We start from the raw sequence: 16,121 nt of genomic DNA, 5'->3' as shown, positions 1-16,121 counted from the left end.
TTCGTGACAGCGGATAGATTGGACTGCGAAAAAAAATGGACTGTGAAAAAATTGGGACATTGTACGGGCGCTGATGACTGCGCAGTTGCGCGCCTCGCAAACCAAACATCATCATCATCATTCTCTTGTGCATTCATATTTCTAGATTGTGTTTCCAACTGCTGTCGTCTTAAACTTTTCTTTGACTGGGGTATCCGTTTGCATGGAAATGCAAAATAGTGGATAAACGTGACGCAACAGATCTGTGTAAATCTGCCCCGTCGCCATGTTTGAATTAGTTTCCAAACTACAGTAATAACTTTCAGGCATTCAAGTTACATAAATCTACCTTGTAAAGTAGAGTAATCGCCTGTAAACGAACGCGTATTTATCTGTCCCCAGTTCTAAAAGATATACTCGCTATGAGCTTCGCTATTTAACTAACAAAACCTGCTCACCTAGCGCAAACACAGAAGTATATTCTTCGCACTAAGACGTTCCCTTCAGTGGTCCTGTCCTAGATGGCTGTACTAATCTTCAATTTTCTAGCAACTATAGTTCCCGAGTAAATGACTCTGTGTAAACGTGCTACGATCTCAACTATCTATCATTTATGGAATTGTGGACCGTAACCTTGCCCAAGTGTGTCTTATATGGAAGTATCGTCGTCAGACTCTAAAGGCAAAACAATATTGACGAGCCATCTCTCTCTTTCTTCGTCATCTTTACCATTTGTTTGTAGTTTCTGCAGTTTATTCCAGTGATAAGACATACTCATATTAAGCCTGCGCTTTGATCTAATCTCCAGGATTTTTCCTTCTAAGAAAAATTTTTATGGAGCTTATGTCCAATTACTGACTAATTAATTTAGTTTCTCTTCTTTGAATCACATTAATTAACACCCCTTTCTTTCCAATTTCGTTTAGTTTTTGTTCGTTGGATTTTTATTTCAGTCCATGCTGTATTTGTCTTTCTTCTCTATATTAACATCTCTAGTGCTTCAAATTTTTGATTTCCCCTGTTTCCTCAGATTTCACCCTTCACGAATACAGTGCAAGTTGCTCCAAATACATACCCTGATGAATCTCTTTCTTGCTTCTTTTATATTAAAGTGATTGTTACTTACTTCTGAAAATTTGTTTGGTCATCAGAATTCTTCTTTTCATATCTGTTATACCTCTGTTCTCATCTAGTACAGTACTTCTGAAGCAGCAAAATCCATTTACTTGCGTTTACGTGTATTTTCAATTTTAAAGTTTGCCCTCACCTCTCTGAAAGTATAACACACATTATTATCAAAAATTCTTAAGCTGCACTGAATTTGTGAAGATCCTATATCTTCATACACCGGAGTTACTAACTATGAATTTTAGCACATTTTCGAACTTGTTTTTCCTCGTGGCTGCATATCGAGCAGCAACGCATCGACAGTGAATCAAAGTAGCTGGTTAAACTGTAGCTACTCGACATTAAAAATAATCTTCGCCTGCAGATAATGTCTCATGAATTATCTTTGTTTTTTGGGATAGGCACGAGGTGGGTTTATTATATGAATCGAACAAAGCTGATTGGTAATGGTCACGAGGTGTAGACGTGGTTGGTGTATGTGTCTCGGGATGACGTGAACGGAATTGCACTTCTCTCGACATTATGTTCGTCGCATTTACTGCATAATTTACAGTTTAAAGCATTTAATTGCGTTGAGGAACGTTTAAAAAAATTATAGTTTGTATTTTGTGCAGAAGGGAAAATCGCTGCAATGAATTATTCTTTCTGTGATCCTCAATTACTTGTTGTCAATCACATCTTTTACTGTCTGTACCAAAAATCGATAATCCGTATCAACATCCGCTTCTTAAATAACTAGTAAATCATTATAGGATTTAAAAATAAATTTAATTAATTCATTATACTTGAGTGATTGCTGCCACAATAGAACTCACCAGGGTGTCTGACGGAAGGGTAGATTAGAGGACAATTAAACAAGCAAAAAATCCTAATAAAAACAGCTCCGGAAACAAATGCTTTACTAGGTGGATTTATGTAACTTGTATGCCTGAAAGTTGCTACTGTAGTTTTGAAACTACAGTGGTGTGACAAGTACGTACAAACGAAAGGGAGGAGTTAAGGACAATGAAGCACGCATATAATACTAATAAACATAGATCCGGAACCCAATGGTTTCTCCGATATTACGTATGCCAATATTTCAACATCGCTAATGTTTATTTCGAAATGCCACAAGTGAGGCATAAATTTTGAAATGATAAACTGCCCTCGTTTCATTTTATCATCGTTACGGATATGTAAGTACTGCTAAATAGTGTTTCAATAAGGTTTTCGGTTGTGGATAGCCAATATTATGGCCTTCCAGGTTCCCGATTTCAATCCGCTGGATTTTTTTATGGGGTTGTTTAAAAGCTTTGGTATATTCCAGCACTGTTGATAGTGAATTTTATCCATAGCGGATGCTGTTGAACTCCGTGACTGTTCCTTTATAGGCTGTAGAAAAATTTCTGCTACCAGTCACAATAAAAGATTTTTTATTCCTGACACTACCGGCTTCGGGCTTGTGCCCATCCTCAGGTGTTTATACTCGTACATTTATGTACATGTTTATATATTCATGTACATGCTTATATTTCCTAGATATAAGTTCTCTGACAAACATGTGGATAAATAATTTCGCAATTTATAATACCTTTTTAAGTTTGTATGTGTGCAACATCTTTGCACTTCCTATGGCTAAGTTCTTCGACCATAAGCTAGATGTTTCGTATCAGCAACATCTTTGCACCTCCTGTGTCTAAGTTCTTTGACCATAAACTACGTTGTTGTAGTGAAATATGCAGTTAAATTTTAAAAAACTGAAACATGGACATGAAAGTGGTAACAAATGTGCAACTGAGTGTAAAAACTGTTACCACAACGTAATTATATTAAGGATGCTTAATTTTTATGTAAGTACAGACATATTTTCACCAATGCTGCCTTGCCACTCACAATCGTATCTGTTTAGTCACCAGCAAGTAATTTTCTTTGTATTTAAACAGCGATCTCCAACAATATAAACATGTACATGAATATATAAGCACCGGAGGATGGGGACAAGCCCGAAACCGGTCGTGTGACGAATAAATAATCTTTTATTGTGACTTATATCGGAAGTTTTTCTACATCCTGTTGACAGTGTCGGTTATGTCCGAGAATACAGTGTCGATGATTGTCAAAGCATTCGGATTTTTGAACGTGTACGGACATCAATGAAGAGACATGCCGAATGTTGCCTTCACATGAAATCTGGTCATGTGGAACACTTATTGTAATGTGTTCGTCCTCAAGTGAACATCGGCAGTTTGCATCCTAAGGGACTCTAAGGTGTGCATGTACTAAGTCACAAAACATGTTATCGGTGAAAGCATTCGTTTCCGGAGCTGTTTTATTAGGATTATTTGCTTGTTTAATTGTCCTCTGATCTACCCTTCCGTCAAACACCCTATATAATTAGCACTCGACACAAAGCCTGATGCTATTGCTATGTAAGGATATTCATCTCGCGCATTACGACTGCCAGTACAACGACCCATTTTGCCTATGGATTCCTCTGGCCAAGTGTATCAGACTTGAATGTGAATGGTTCTATACAAATGGTCTTCGCTTTCCAACAAGATCACTTCATGAATTCCATTTCTTGCGAATCATATTATACGTGTCTATGCAGCTGGGCTGTATCTATTACGTTAATAGATTTCTGTATTTTGGTAAAAGAGCACGACAAAAAATGTAGTTTGCAGCTGTTTGTCGCTTTCAGCAATACTTCTTTTTATATTTTTGTCATGAAACTGTTGACTGGTATGATGCAGCCCGCTCTTGTGCCAACGTTTTCATCTCAGTGTAGCAGTTGTCACCTACGACCTCAATTAATAGCTGGATGTATTTCTATCCCTGTCTTCCTCTACAGTTTTTACCCTCCACAGTTCCCTCTGGTACCATGGAAGTTACTTCCTCATGTATTAACAGATTGTACCATCCTGTCCCTTTTTCTTACTAATGTTTTCCATATATTGCTTTCCTCACCGATTCTGGGGAAAACTTCTCATTACTTACTGTACCAGTTTGTAGGGTGGCTATAATTTCTCACCTTACAAGGATTCATCTACATACTTTGCCATGATTTACAATCGGAATTAGGTATCATTTGATAGGTTGTACATCGTATATATGAATAATTAAAGAAGACTGACATTGTCACGTATGCCTTATAAACAGTTGTTAACCCTTATTGCATAAAGATTGTGGACTGTCTTTATTATCAAAACGGCGTAATAAATGATTGCTTATACTAACAGAGGCTGGAACGCCAGTGAAAACGAAATGGCAGGAGTAATTTAGACCCTGAGTGGAAAAGCTCACACAAGTGTGTTGGTCTTGCTTAACACAGGAACAGCCCAAGGCGGACGCCAGGGCATCTGAGCGCTGAAGCACAATAGAGCGGCGGCCGGTCGATATTGTAGCGAAGCCGGAAGGATAACCGGATAATACTTCGGAAACTCTGCAAATCTTCGACGCGACAGAGAGGAACGAGGAAGAATTACCTCGGAAATCACGCAGGCTGGGTTATTTCCAAGGATTTCTACTCTGAGAAGCGAACCATTGTATGGTTCAAATGGCTCTGAGCACTATGGGACTTAACTTCTGAGGTCATCAGTCCCCTAGAACTTAGAACTACTTAAACCTAACTAAGCTAAGGACATCACACACAACCATGCCCGAGGGAGGATCCGAACTTGCGACCGTACCGGTCGCGCGGTTCCAGACTGTAGCGCCTAGAACCGCTCGGCCACCCCGGCCGGCGAACCACTGTATGAATTTGTAATTAATAGAATAGGCATTTCCTCGCAAACTTTCCGTTCTGGGCGACAAAAGACAAAATATGGTTGGTCGGTGTTCGGAAGAATCTGTAGAGGGAGAATGTTCCGTGGTTTCGAGAATATGATTCGCCTTCTGCAATTACAAGGGAGGGGAGCCGAGTTTTGCTGGGAATCCAGCGGTGGAGAGAAAGCAGCCCTCCGTTTTGAGCGCCCGCGTTTGATGGTCGCTCAGTATCAGCTTTTGTTAGGAACAGATGGACTTGCCGTCTTTCCTCGCATGAGGTTTTATGGTTAGTGAACGGTTAGGCATTGTACTGTTGCGAACTTATACGATCCTGGACTTCGCCTCTGGGTAGGAAGACGTCGTTGAGTACGTAGCGTTCAGTGATTGAGAGCCCTTCTTCTGTGTACACTCACGTTGTTATCTGAATTCCGTCGTTGTGGTTGAGAGTTGGCGTTTTTCGTCTGTAGAACAAAGAGAGGAGAAGACGGTATTACATTCTACTAGTCGGAGGACCGTCTCCAACCACCCCAGTTTGAATGAGTTTTTTGTTTTGATATTTTGTGGATGGAGTTATTCCATTGTCGCAGACTTGTACGAGAACCATCACCGTCACCAACCATCCTAGTGTTTGAATGAGTTTTTGTTTTGATATTTTGTGGCTGGAGTTCTTCCGTTGTCGCAGACTTGTACGCACCGGATGCAGTACATATGGTGATATTGCTAATCGCTTCGGCTTATTAGGACTATAAAGCTAAAAAGCTGTGAGCACGTAACTTTATTTGCACTGAGGTTGCACACCACTGTAGACCATCTTGGAAAGTAGTGTCTTCTAGCATTTGGTACCTAGATGATGTCAGTAATCTCGCGTTATTTATATCAGATTACATATCCATAAAAAGGGCCGTTTTGGACAATTGATCAGTGATATTAGTTGGGAAATTCATTTGTATCTCTTTATGTCCAGTGGACATTGATATATAAACATTTGTGATATATAAAGGGGTTTTAATCAACAATAAATGTGTAAGCAGAAACAACATTTATCATTTTGTAGAGACTAGTTCCCTGTATCATTAATTTATGATTTATGTTATAATTTATATGTTAAAGAGTAATAAGGAGGAAATAATATCACCATTAAGAGATCCTAAGATCTGCTTCAGGTGGTAGTCAGACAGGGCCAAATCTTCATTTTCCCGTTTAGTATTTTCCATTGCTCATATTCATTTTTGCAGCAGCTTGGAGTAGCACCTTGGAAGTCCACAAGTCCAACTAATTTTCAACATTTTTCTGCAGCACTACATTCTCTTCTCTTTTGGTTTTTCTATATCCATGTTTCTCTACCATACAAGCTGTTCTCCTAATGGACTTTCTTAGAAATGTCTTCCTCAAATTAAGGTCTACGTTGATGCTAGGAGGCTCCTCTTGCCCTAAATGCCCTTTTTGCCTGTGATAATTTGATTTTGATGATGTCCTCCTTGCTCCGTTCATAACGGGTTATTTTACTGCCTAGGTAGCAGAAATCCTTAACTTCGTCTACTTCGTAATCCCCAATTCTGATGTTAACTTTCTCGCTGCTCTCATTTCTTGTACTCCTCGTAATTTTCGTTTTCCTCCGATTTGCTGTCAGACCATACTCTTTATTGATTGGACTGTTCATCTCATTCAGTAGATCTTGTAATCCTTTTTCGCGTTCGCTGAGGATCGTAATATCACCTGCGAATATCATTGATATCCTTTCGCCCTAAATTTTTATCACACGTTTAAGTGTTTCATTTATTTCCGTCATTGCTTCTTCGATGTACAGATTGAACAATAGGGGTGAAAGACTTCATCTTGGTCTTACAGCCTTTTTGAGTATTCGTTATTGTTCTTCCAGTCTTATTGTTCTCTCTTAGTTCTTGTATACAGTGTGTCCCATTTATCTTGACCACCCTAAATAACTGTTTGTGCAGATGCAAGTGTGCGCTGATATGAAGTTTAAATGTTAGTGGAGCCTAAGTGAAACATTTCCATAATGCTGATGAAACTGAACTGTTGCATTATACACGAAAATTCTGTGAGATGAAGAGGCCATTTGGATGCACTTCAGTAACTTTTCTTTCATCTTACCACACTTTTATTACTCCAGAAAAAGCTCACACATTTAGACATTCCGTTATTTTCAAATGTTATGAAATAAAACACAAAACTGTTATCATAATATATGAAAATGTTACATTTCACCTTTGGTAAGAGGCAGAGCACCACGACTAGAATATGGATTTCGAGCCTACCGGTGTCATGTTAATCGTATAAAATTATTCATTAGATACATAGTGTCACGTCAACATTCTCTATCACGAGAGAAGTGCAAACTTCCTACTAACGGAAAATTTTGGAAACCAAGTGGACTAAACCGCTAGACACGTTTACAGCCTCAATTTTCACCGTTACATCGTATGAAACAGTTTCATCAGTAAACAAGGAAATTACTTTACAAAGTTATCCAAAGCGTATTTCTTTGCAAAACAAAGTGTACCAGATCTTTTGAGTGGTCGAAATTAATACATTCGAAGAACGCGCTGATCGGGGCTGGGGCCAACTGTCTGTTGACAAAAAAAATTTTTTGACAGCTTACAGCATATAAATTACAAGCATATTTAAATGTTCAGAAATATAATTTTTATAGAAGTTTTCGAAGTCTAGAAATATCACCTGAGGTACGTAGCATTCACTTATGAGGGAAAGGTGGCTCCCATGCGTTGCTTTTTCCGCTAGTGAGAGCAAATGCATGTCTACACAGAAAAGTCAAACAATTTGAGAGGCGCAATCTTGGAAGCCCACCGATTCCATCAACAATATACGGCAACCATCCTAGATTTCCTTACGTAATTGAAACGCACCATCCAAAAAACAATCAAGTGAAAACCAGTGCAGTGTTAAAGCTAACGGTACACTGGCTATTGTGCTACCTTACTACATAAATAGTTTCCTTCTTACTTATGTTACAGACCTATGTCGCAATTTTCTTTTTTTTTTTTAATCCATGAACAAAAGTAGGTATATCACAGCCATGAGCTGCTACTTTAAGTAGGACAAGTCAAATATTGGCTTTTTACAATGTTTGTTGTTCAAAGAAAACAGAAGATCTTATATATGTTATATCTAATGTGCCACTTCGGATTCCCTTCCCATCGTCTAGAAATTTCTATAATTTTTAATTTTTCGGTTGTCTTATATACGATCACAGCTCACAGTTGCGATATAGCTATACCTACTTCTGTAGCAGTTTTCTTTGATTCATGGAGAAAAAAGAAAAAACAAATGAAAACTGCGGAATGCAACATAAGCAAAAAGGGAAGAAGTTATGTAAGGTAGCATAGTTAACAATTTACTATTAGCATTATTAATACACTGGTTTTCACATGGTTGTTTTTTGGATGGTGCTTTAAATTGATGCCTGGGGTTAAGGCGTTTCAATTACGTAAGGCAATCTGGGATGGTTGCCGTGTGTTATGGATGGAACTGATGTATGGAGTTCCAAGACTGTGCCTCTCAAATTGTTTGACTTATCTGTATAGCTGTGCGTTTGCTCCCATTGGTGGGAACAGCAATGCATGGGCGCCACCTGTTCCTCGTAAGTGAAAGTTACACGCCTCAGCTGGTATTTCTAGGCTTTGAAAATTCTTATCAAAACGATATTTATGAACTTTTGTTGATGCCGTAAGATGTCAAAAAATATACTTACTGCTTGTTAACAGGCAGCTGGCCCCAGCGTAAGACAGCGTGTTCCTCCTATTTATTAATTTTCGACCCCTGGTAGCAGTTTTCACATGTGATTGAGAACGTTGACGTGATACAATGTATCTAATGAACAATGATTGGCATAACACTCGTCAGCTAGAGAACCACGTGCTAGTCGTTGTACTATGTGTTTTAGCAATGGCAAAATGCAACATATTTTCGTATCTTCTGATACCAGTTTCATGTATTTTGTAGCCCTTGCAAATGACGGAATGCCTAAACGTGTAAGCTGTTTTTGGAAGTAATAGAAGTGTAGTCAAAACATAAGAAAAGTTATTAAAGTGAAATTGACCTCTGTTACTCAGTGCAGGTTAACGTCAGTAAGAGTAAGAATATAATAGGGAAACGATGGCAGGATATCTGAATATCAGACTGAAATAATGTATAATTGCAACATAAAAAGGTAAATAGCATTAATTAAAAACATAGTCTTAGAAACTCCTGTATGAGTGTTTGAATTTAGGGGAATTAAATACAGCGACTGGATGGAAGGTAAAACAAATAAACATAGGATGAAAATAGATGTGAGCGTTTTTGGTAAACAAAATACAGCTTCAAAATAAAGTTTCCATTGTGTCTGACACGAAAAATATACGATTAGCATTTATTACCAGATTTTACTTGTGGTAGTAAGACACGGATCTTCAGTGCAAAAAAATTCAAAAATTTCTTTCACCTCTGAAGCTGCTCTGGCAATGACATTATGTGAAAAATGTCAAGTTGCGTAGTGGTTTGGAGTCCATATCAAATTCTGCGTCGTTACCTAGGTCAATGTCAGTGTAGGTTGCGGTAGGTACTGGGAGATGAAGAAGCTTCCACAGGACAGAGTAGCATGGTGAGCTGCATGAAACCAGTCTCAGGACTGAAGACCACAACAACAACCTAGGTGTATTTGGGCAAAGATCGGCTGGAAGCAGCTGAATACCTTCCCAAATAGGGAGCTTAATCATTAAAGTGAATTCAGCGTTCCCTATGCGCAATTTAACCGTTGCGTGTAGTAAGTGTTCCTTGTGATGAGTTACTCAGTTATTCAGATCGCATTGTAATAGTATTTTTATGGGTGAATACTCATAGAGAAAAAAAATTGGCAATTTAATCAGAGCAATTTTCTGTGGGCAGTTCAATGTCCACTCTGATTAATTTAAAACACAAAAACAGGATTCCTCAACACCATTGATTGAGTATAGCGGTTATCTATTACAAAACAGGTGTACAAAAATGGTTCAACGCTGATTATTGCGGTTTTTACTTTAGGTATGCATTATCCTATAGTGTATATTTTAACCTTGTGATGGATGTAGTTCATATGTATCACGTTGGCTGAAAGGTCACAAATAGTCACCTCGAATAATTTTCAGATTAGATGCCACTTACCATAGTAGACTGAAGCGTTAGTATTCTCATGTAAGTCCAATGATCCCCCTGAACGTCGTAAAATTATTATGGTCAGGGTGACAATGTTTCACTCGCTATAAGTATTTCCTGTCTGTTGTTTGTCTAATACTCTCCGCTGACGATGAATAACTTTCCAGCTGCATACTTGCGAACCTAAAAAATCGTCCAATGTTTTAAATATTTCTTACGTCGCCTGACATTTTTGACATTTTTTAACAAATTATGGTCAATGCTAGAGCTACCATTTTCACGCGAGTACAATACCTTGCAGGAATTTTAATACTTCTGTGAGGGAAGGCTGATTATTCGTGAACTTTTTACGCTAGTTACGAGGATGACGTATCCACATCTATTGTGCACTTCGTAATGAATACACGCTCGGAATTAGTTAGTAATGCTTAATATGGTACTTTTATAAAATAACTGTTTGTGGGAAAGATGTTTTTAAAACTGTACTTCGTGCATTCTCTTCGTAATATGATGTTCTTTGCGCAAATTTCATGAGAGGATGGAAGAATGTATGAAACAAGGACGGAACGACGTGTTGCTAAAGCTCAGGCTGGTAAGTATCGAAGGCAACGATTTTCGACAAAAGTAACTATCTGCCCGGAACACTGGGAAAATAGGCTCTTTTCTGTAGTTTGTGAGAAGATGACTGCAGCGGGAAATAATCAGCTTGTATGGTTTTATATAATGTTGGAAATTATTTCCAACAATTCAAAATTTCACTGCTGTAAAAATTTTTTTCGTGGCTACTTTAGACGCAAGCGTTCTTTCGAATGAGAGCGATATTGTTATTTGACGGAATGGCTTTATTGGTTTCAACGTCAGAATTTCCAATTAGAGTAAAACGTCTTGCAGATGCGCTTATTCAATCGTTCTAATGGAAAAACACTCAGAACAGTTGACAAAAGCGCACGCAAGAAGAGTTTGCCTTCAGAGTGAATGAATCGAAGCCGGTCCAGAGAAGGGGCTTTTAAAAAAGTACTGTAATCAACTCCTAATTCAAAGTACGAAATTTTGGAATTGTCATAATTATGGAAATCGTAAAATTTTAATAATTGTCATTCATCCTAATTTCTCTAAATTATTTATGAGCTTAACACAAACATCTAAAAGGAATTATGAGTTTAAACGCAATTCCGGCGTTGATACTGACTTTTCTGTTTCTCACAGACTATGTATCTACTATGTGTTATTCTGTTGTTTTATCTTATTCCTCATATTCGACGTGATGTAAGTAGGGCAGTTTATGACGTTAATTTAATGGTGCAAGATTCTTCTCAAACTGTTTACGTATGTCTCTACGTTTCTGAGAACATTAATGCTAATGTCTTGATTTATATTACATGTTACGTGAAGTTTGATATTAGTCATCCATAGCGACCGGGGTTCTTGCTGTTACTGTTGTCGATTAGATTAAGGTGGACGACGGTGTTGGCGCCACGATACCTTTGCAGTCAAATAGAAAATTGTGATAAAAATAGAAGCAGCCTTAAAATTGGAAAGTACATTGAGGAATAGCATGAAAATGTGAACGGGATGTCAGAATTTAAACTGTAACTGTCACGGAAAAATTCTATAGGATATTAAAGGGTCCAACGAGTTTTACTACGTTTTCGTGGTCTTTCCTTACTGCCTAAAATAGTCGCTAATTCTGTCTAGGATCACAGCTAGTCACTTTAGAATCAGTCAGAAAATTAAATTATAATCTGCGAGTTCATAATATACTGTGATTATGATTTTAATGCCATGAAGACATACTTCTCTGTGTGAAATATGACCCACAAGTGAACAAAACGCGATTTTATTGACACTACCTTATGTGCTATAGCAACCAGAAGCTTTCGCATACCGCAACGGATAATGAAAAGGGTATTAATGTAAGCTGAATCAAAATAGATTCAAACCATGAGCTTTTCGACACATCTTACGTACCCATTTGCCATCTATATGAATGAAACACTCGCTGGGGTGTTCGTGCGAGGCAAATGTAATTGCGCACTATATCCTAAAACTGTTAAAAAATTGAAGTGAGCTCGTATGGAATTTAAATATCTCCATCTTCGTCACTGTGAACATGTGGTGATTTGAACAAAGATCAGAGCATTGAAAAGCAACTTCGTAAGAGACGCAGATTATATAAATACTGAATAAGTGTTAACATGTATCTGCAAAGCATCTCTGTTTACTTCTAAATGTATAACAGCTGCCGGCCGGTGTGGCCGAGCGGTTCTAGGCGCTTCAGTCTGGAACCGCGCGACCGCTGCGGTCTCCGAATCCTGCCTCGGGCATGGATGTGTGTAATGTCCTTAGGTTAGTTAGGTTTAAGTAGTTCTAAGTTCTAGGGGACTGATGACCTCAGATGTTAAGTCCCATAGTGCTCAGAGCCATCTGAACCATTTTTTTTGTATAACAGCTACATAAAGCATAACTGAGGTACTTGTCTAAATATTTACTAACAACAACTAACATTTAGTTACATCGTAATATTTTGGAATTCATATTTATTTATCTAATTGTCGCCTATTAACTTTTTCTAGGAGTAGCTGTGTCATAGACTACGTGAAGCAGTACTGGTTGTTTCAGTCAGCTATAAACAGAAAACCGAGTCGACGGGCAGTTTCATAGATAGATAGATAGAGTCATTCAGATTAAAATGTTGTGCTTTATATCGAATCTGACAGGAGGACGTGGCCCTTTGAATTAAATTTTGATCAGCAAGTGCACTGAGACATTAATTATTTGTGACAGTACACTGAAATCTAATTGTCAGCGCATTGTACACGTCGTGGGAGGTGATGGCGGGAGGGGGGGGTGGGGAACTGATTTCATTCAGTTATGTTAATTGTAATTGGAGCTGTCGTAAAGTACAACGATCTGCAAGCTCCAAAAACTTTTGTAAAGCTATGTTAATAAGTAAAAGTCGTGATAGATACAGATCACAGCAGGAAGGGTACAAGGGGACAGGAGTTAGTAGTGTTTTAGTGTAAATAGAAGACAGCTTTTAACTCGTAGAATTACAAAGAGTTATCTCTCACCTAGCGAAAATGACAGCGTTCACAAACAAGCTCAGAATAAGCGACGTGTGTTACAATTGTTCGAGTGTCAACCAAGCCTGCGGGCTGAGAGTTCGAAGGCACGGTAAGCGACAAACACGGAATAAGAGAGAGTGCAGCGTCAGGTATTCACACACGAATGCAAGCAAGCGCAGTCCGAAGCAAACAAGAATCCACGCGAGAGCTAGCAGAATACTAGATTCGGAATCCGCGAGCTCGAATCAGGAAAGATGAGACTCTAAAGGCACTGCCCAATGTACGCAACACTTACGCCACGTACGGTGCGCATCCCTGTTGCTCGCGACCGCGAACAATTCCTCGTCCGACGTACAGCAGACTGGCGGGGATACCCAACGAAATTCTCTCTAAGGCAAAAAAAGCGATACACCACGAAGGAAGTATCTTAATGGGACGGAAATGGTAAAACGTGATGTACACGTACAGACAAACAAGTTATCACAGTTCCAGAAAAACTGGATGATCCTGAGGGATATAGTCCCAAATTCTGTCCAATTGGCGCTTATAAAGACAAAACTCAAAAAAATCGTTCAAATGGCTCTGAGCACTATGCGACTTCTGAGGGCATCAGTCCCCTAGAACTGAGAACTACTTAAACCTAACTAACCTAAGGACATCACACATCCATGCACGAGGCAGGATTCGAACCTGCGACCGTAGCGATCGCGCGGTTCCAGACTGTAGCGCCTAGAACCGCTCGGCCACCCCGGCCGGCGAAGTCAAAATTCCAAGATAAGTGGAGAGTCCTGCCTATAATGCTCCAAACGTTCCTAAATCGGGAGAGATCTATCGATCTTCATAGCCAAGATAGGGTTTGCTAACCACGGAGACAAGCAGTAGAAAATGTCGCCGTGTGCGGGCGGGAATTTTGCTGAAATGTAAGCCCAATAGGACCTGCTATGAGGGGCAACAAACGTGTCAGCGTGTCATAGAATATCGTCGACGTACCGCTGTGCTGTAAGGGTGCCTCAGATGGCAACCGATGGGATCAACCTGTGAAAAGAAATGGCACCCCACATCATTCCTCCTGGATGCTGCGTCGCATGGCGGGTGACAATCACATTCGTATCCTACTGCTTTCCTGGGCGTCTCCAGGCATGTCGTCGGCCTGGAATCTCATTGACTGGAATAGAATTGAAACTTCCTGGCAGATTAAAACTGTGTGCCGGACCGAGACTCGAACTCGGGACCTTTGCGTTTCGCGGGCAAGTGCTCTACCAACTGAGCTACCGAAGCACGACTCACGCCCTGTACTCACATCTTTACTTCTGCCAGTACCTCGCCTCCTACCTACCTGCCAGGTACTGGCAGAAGTAAAGCTGTGAGTACCGGGCGTGAGTCGTGCTTCGGTAGCTCAGTTGGTAGAGCACTTGCCCGCGAAAGGCAAAGGTCCCGAGTTCGAGTCTCGGCCGGGCACACAGTTTTAATCTGCCAGGAAGTTTCATATCAGCGCACACTCCGCTGCAGAGTGAAAATCTCATTCTGGAATAGAATTGTCTTCAGTGATGAGTCCCGCTTCGAATTAGCCCCGATGATCAGGGAAGACGTGTCGAGAGATGCCTCAGACACTAGTGGGATATCAGCCTGGAAAGATAGTATGGGTTTCATTTCGTAGCAGCACCGCTTTGGTTGTCATCCGCAGCGCTCTTGCAGTATTGCGGCACGTTGACGACATTCCGCACCCCCTTTTTGTTTTACTTCATGGCAAGCCATCATAGGCTTACATTGCAGCAAGATAACGTCCGTCTTCGCATGGCGAGAGTTTCAGCTGCATGTCTTCGTACTTACCGAACCATACCTTGCCCATAAAGGTCGCCGGATCTCTTGTAAACAGAGAACATTTGGAGCATTATGGGCACGGACCTGCAACCTGCTCGGGATTTTGACGATGTAACGCGCAAATTGGACAGACTTTGGCACTTTGTCCTTCAGGAGGACATCAGCAATTCTTGTCAATCAATGTCAAGCTGAATAACTGTTTCCACAAATTCCAGAGGTGAATCAACGTGTTATTGACCTGCTCAATTTGTAGAAATCTTTCCGTTGAATAAATCATCCAAATTTTCTGAAACTAAAAATTCGTTTGCCCGAACATCTCCACGATATCTAACGATTTCCGTGCGATTCGGATAATTTCATGGCGAAGCGTCGCTTGCTTGTATAATGAGTTAACGCGGGGCACATCTAATGTGACATGCCGGATCCACTGCACACTGGTGACTTCCAATTTGCCTCTGTTTTTTTTTTCCATTGTCATAATGTAAAACGACTTTTTTCACAATATGAAGTAATATACAAAGTAGCATCACATTATTTTTAGAAACATGGTTGCTTCCGTAGAAGTTTGACAGTTTCACTAGATTGCCTTGGAACGTGCCCAACATAATGGCCCTTCGTTTTCTTAACGATATAGTGCAAAAGGCGTCCTGTAGGTTCAGTACCGTTTCCTAGTAATTGATTTTAAACATATTTAGTTAATCAAAGCAGATGACGAAAATGTTTACGTCAATCGCATCTCATCGCCACACGTGTTTTTAGGACTGCGTAGGTGTCTATCCCCAAGACAAAACATTATCAGGAAAGCTTTCGGTCGGCCTACATTTCTCTTCGGTGTCCGATCTGACATCAATTCTATTTCCATTATAAACTCTCAAACGTACTGAAACGTCTAGAATGTCACACGCAGACTCGTAAGCACTAACAGTCCATACCCGACTCTGAGGAGAGATTTGAGGTTTCAGTGCTACAATGACCAACTATAAATACATCTGCACTCTCTCCTAAGATTTTTCTATACTTCGTTTCGCACACCATGCACGTTTCATGGCTTGCTGCATGGTAATCGCCTTTTTGACATTCTTCTCTTATAATTCTTCGATTGTCTCTGTTCCATCTATTAGATCTTTCATTCGTTCAGCTTTTAACTCCTTTCGAATATCTTCATTTCCTTAATTTCATCTAATATTGTGCGTTTGTTAGCAACTCTTAGGAATCTCGTTTCAGATGCTT

At 39.7% G+C, this 16,121-nt stretch overlaps 1 non-coding gene across 1 annotated transcript; it reads left to right on the top strand.

The window, feature by feature from the left end:
* Nucleotides 1-14,454: 14,454 nt before the first annotated feature.
* Nucleotides 14,455-14,529, top strand: Trnas-cga (transfer RNA serine (anticodon CGA)). Its single transcript has one exon. It is a non-coding gene; the product is annotated as a tRNA-Ser (tRNA).
* The last annotated feature ends 1,592 nt before the right edge of the window (nt 14,530-16,121 follow it).

The sequence above is a fragment of the Schistocerca nitens genome, chromosome 9 (genome assembly GCF_023898315.1).
Source record: "Schistocerca nitens isolate TAMUIC-IGC-003100 chromosome 9, iqSchNite1.1, whole genome shotgun sequence".
Classification (NCBI taxonomy): domain Eukaryota; kingdom Metazoa; phylum Arthropoda; class Insecta; order Orthoptera; family Acrididae; genus Schistocerca; species Schistocerca nitens.
Note: the sequence above shows the minus strand (reverse complement) of the source record. Positions and strands in the feature narration are given on the sequence as shown.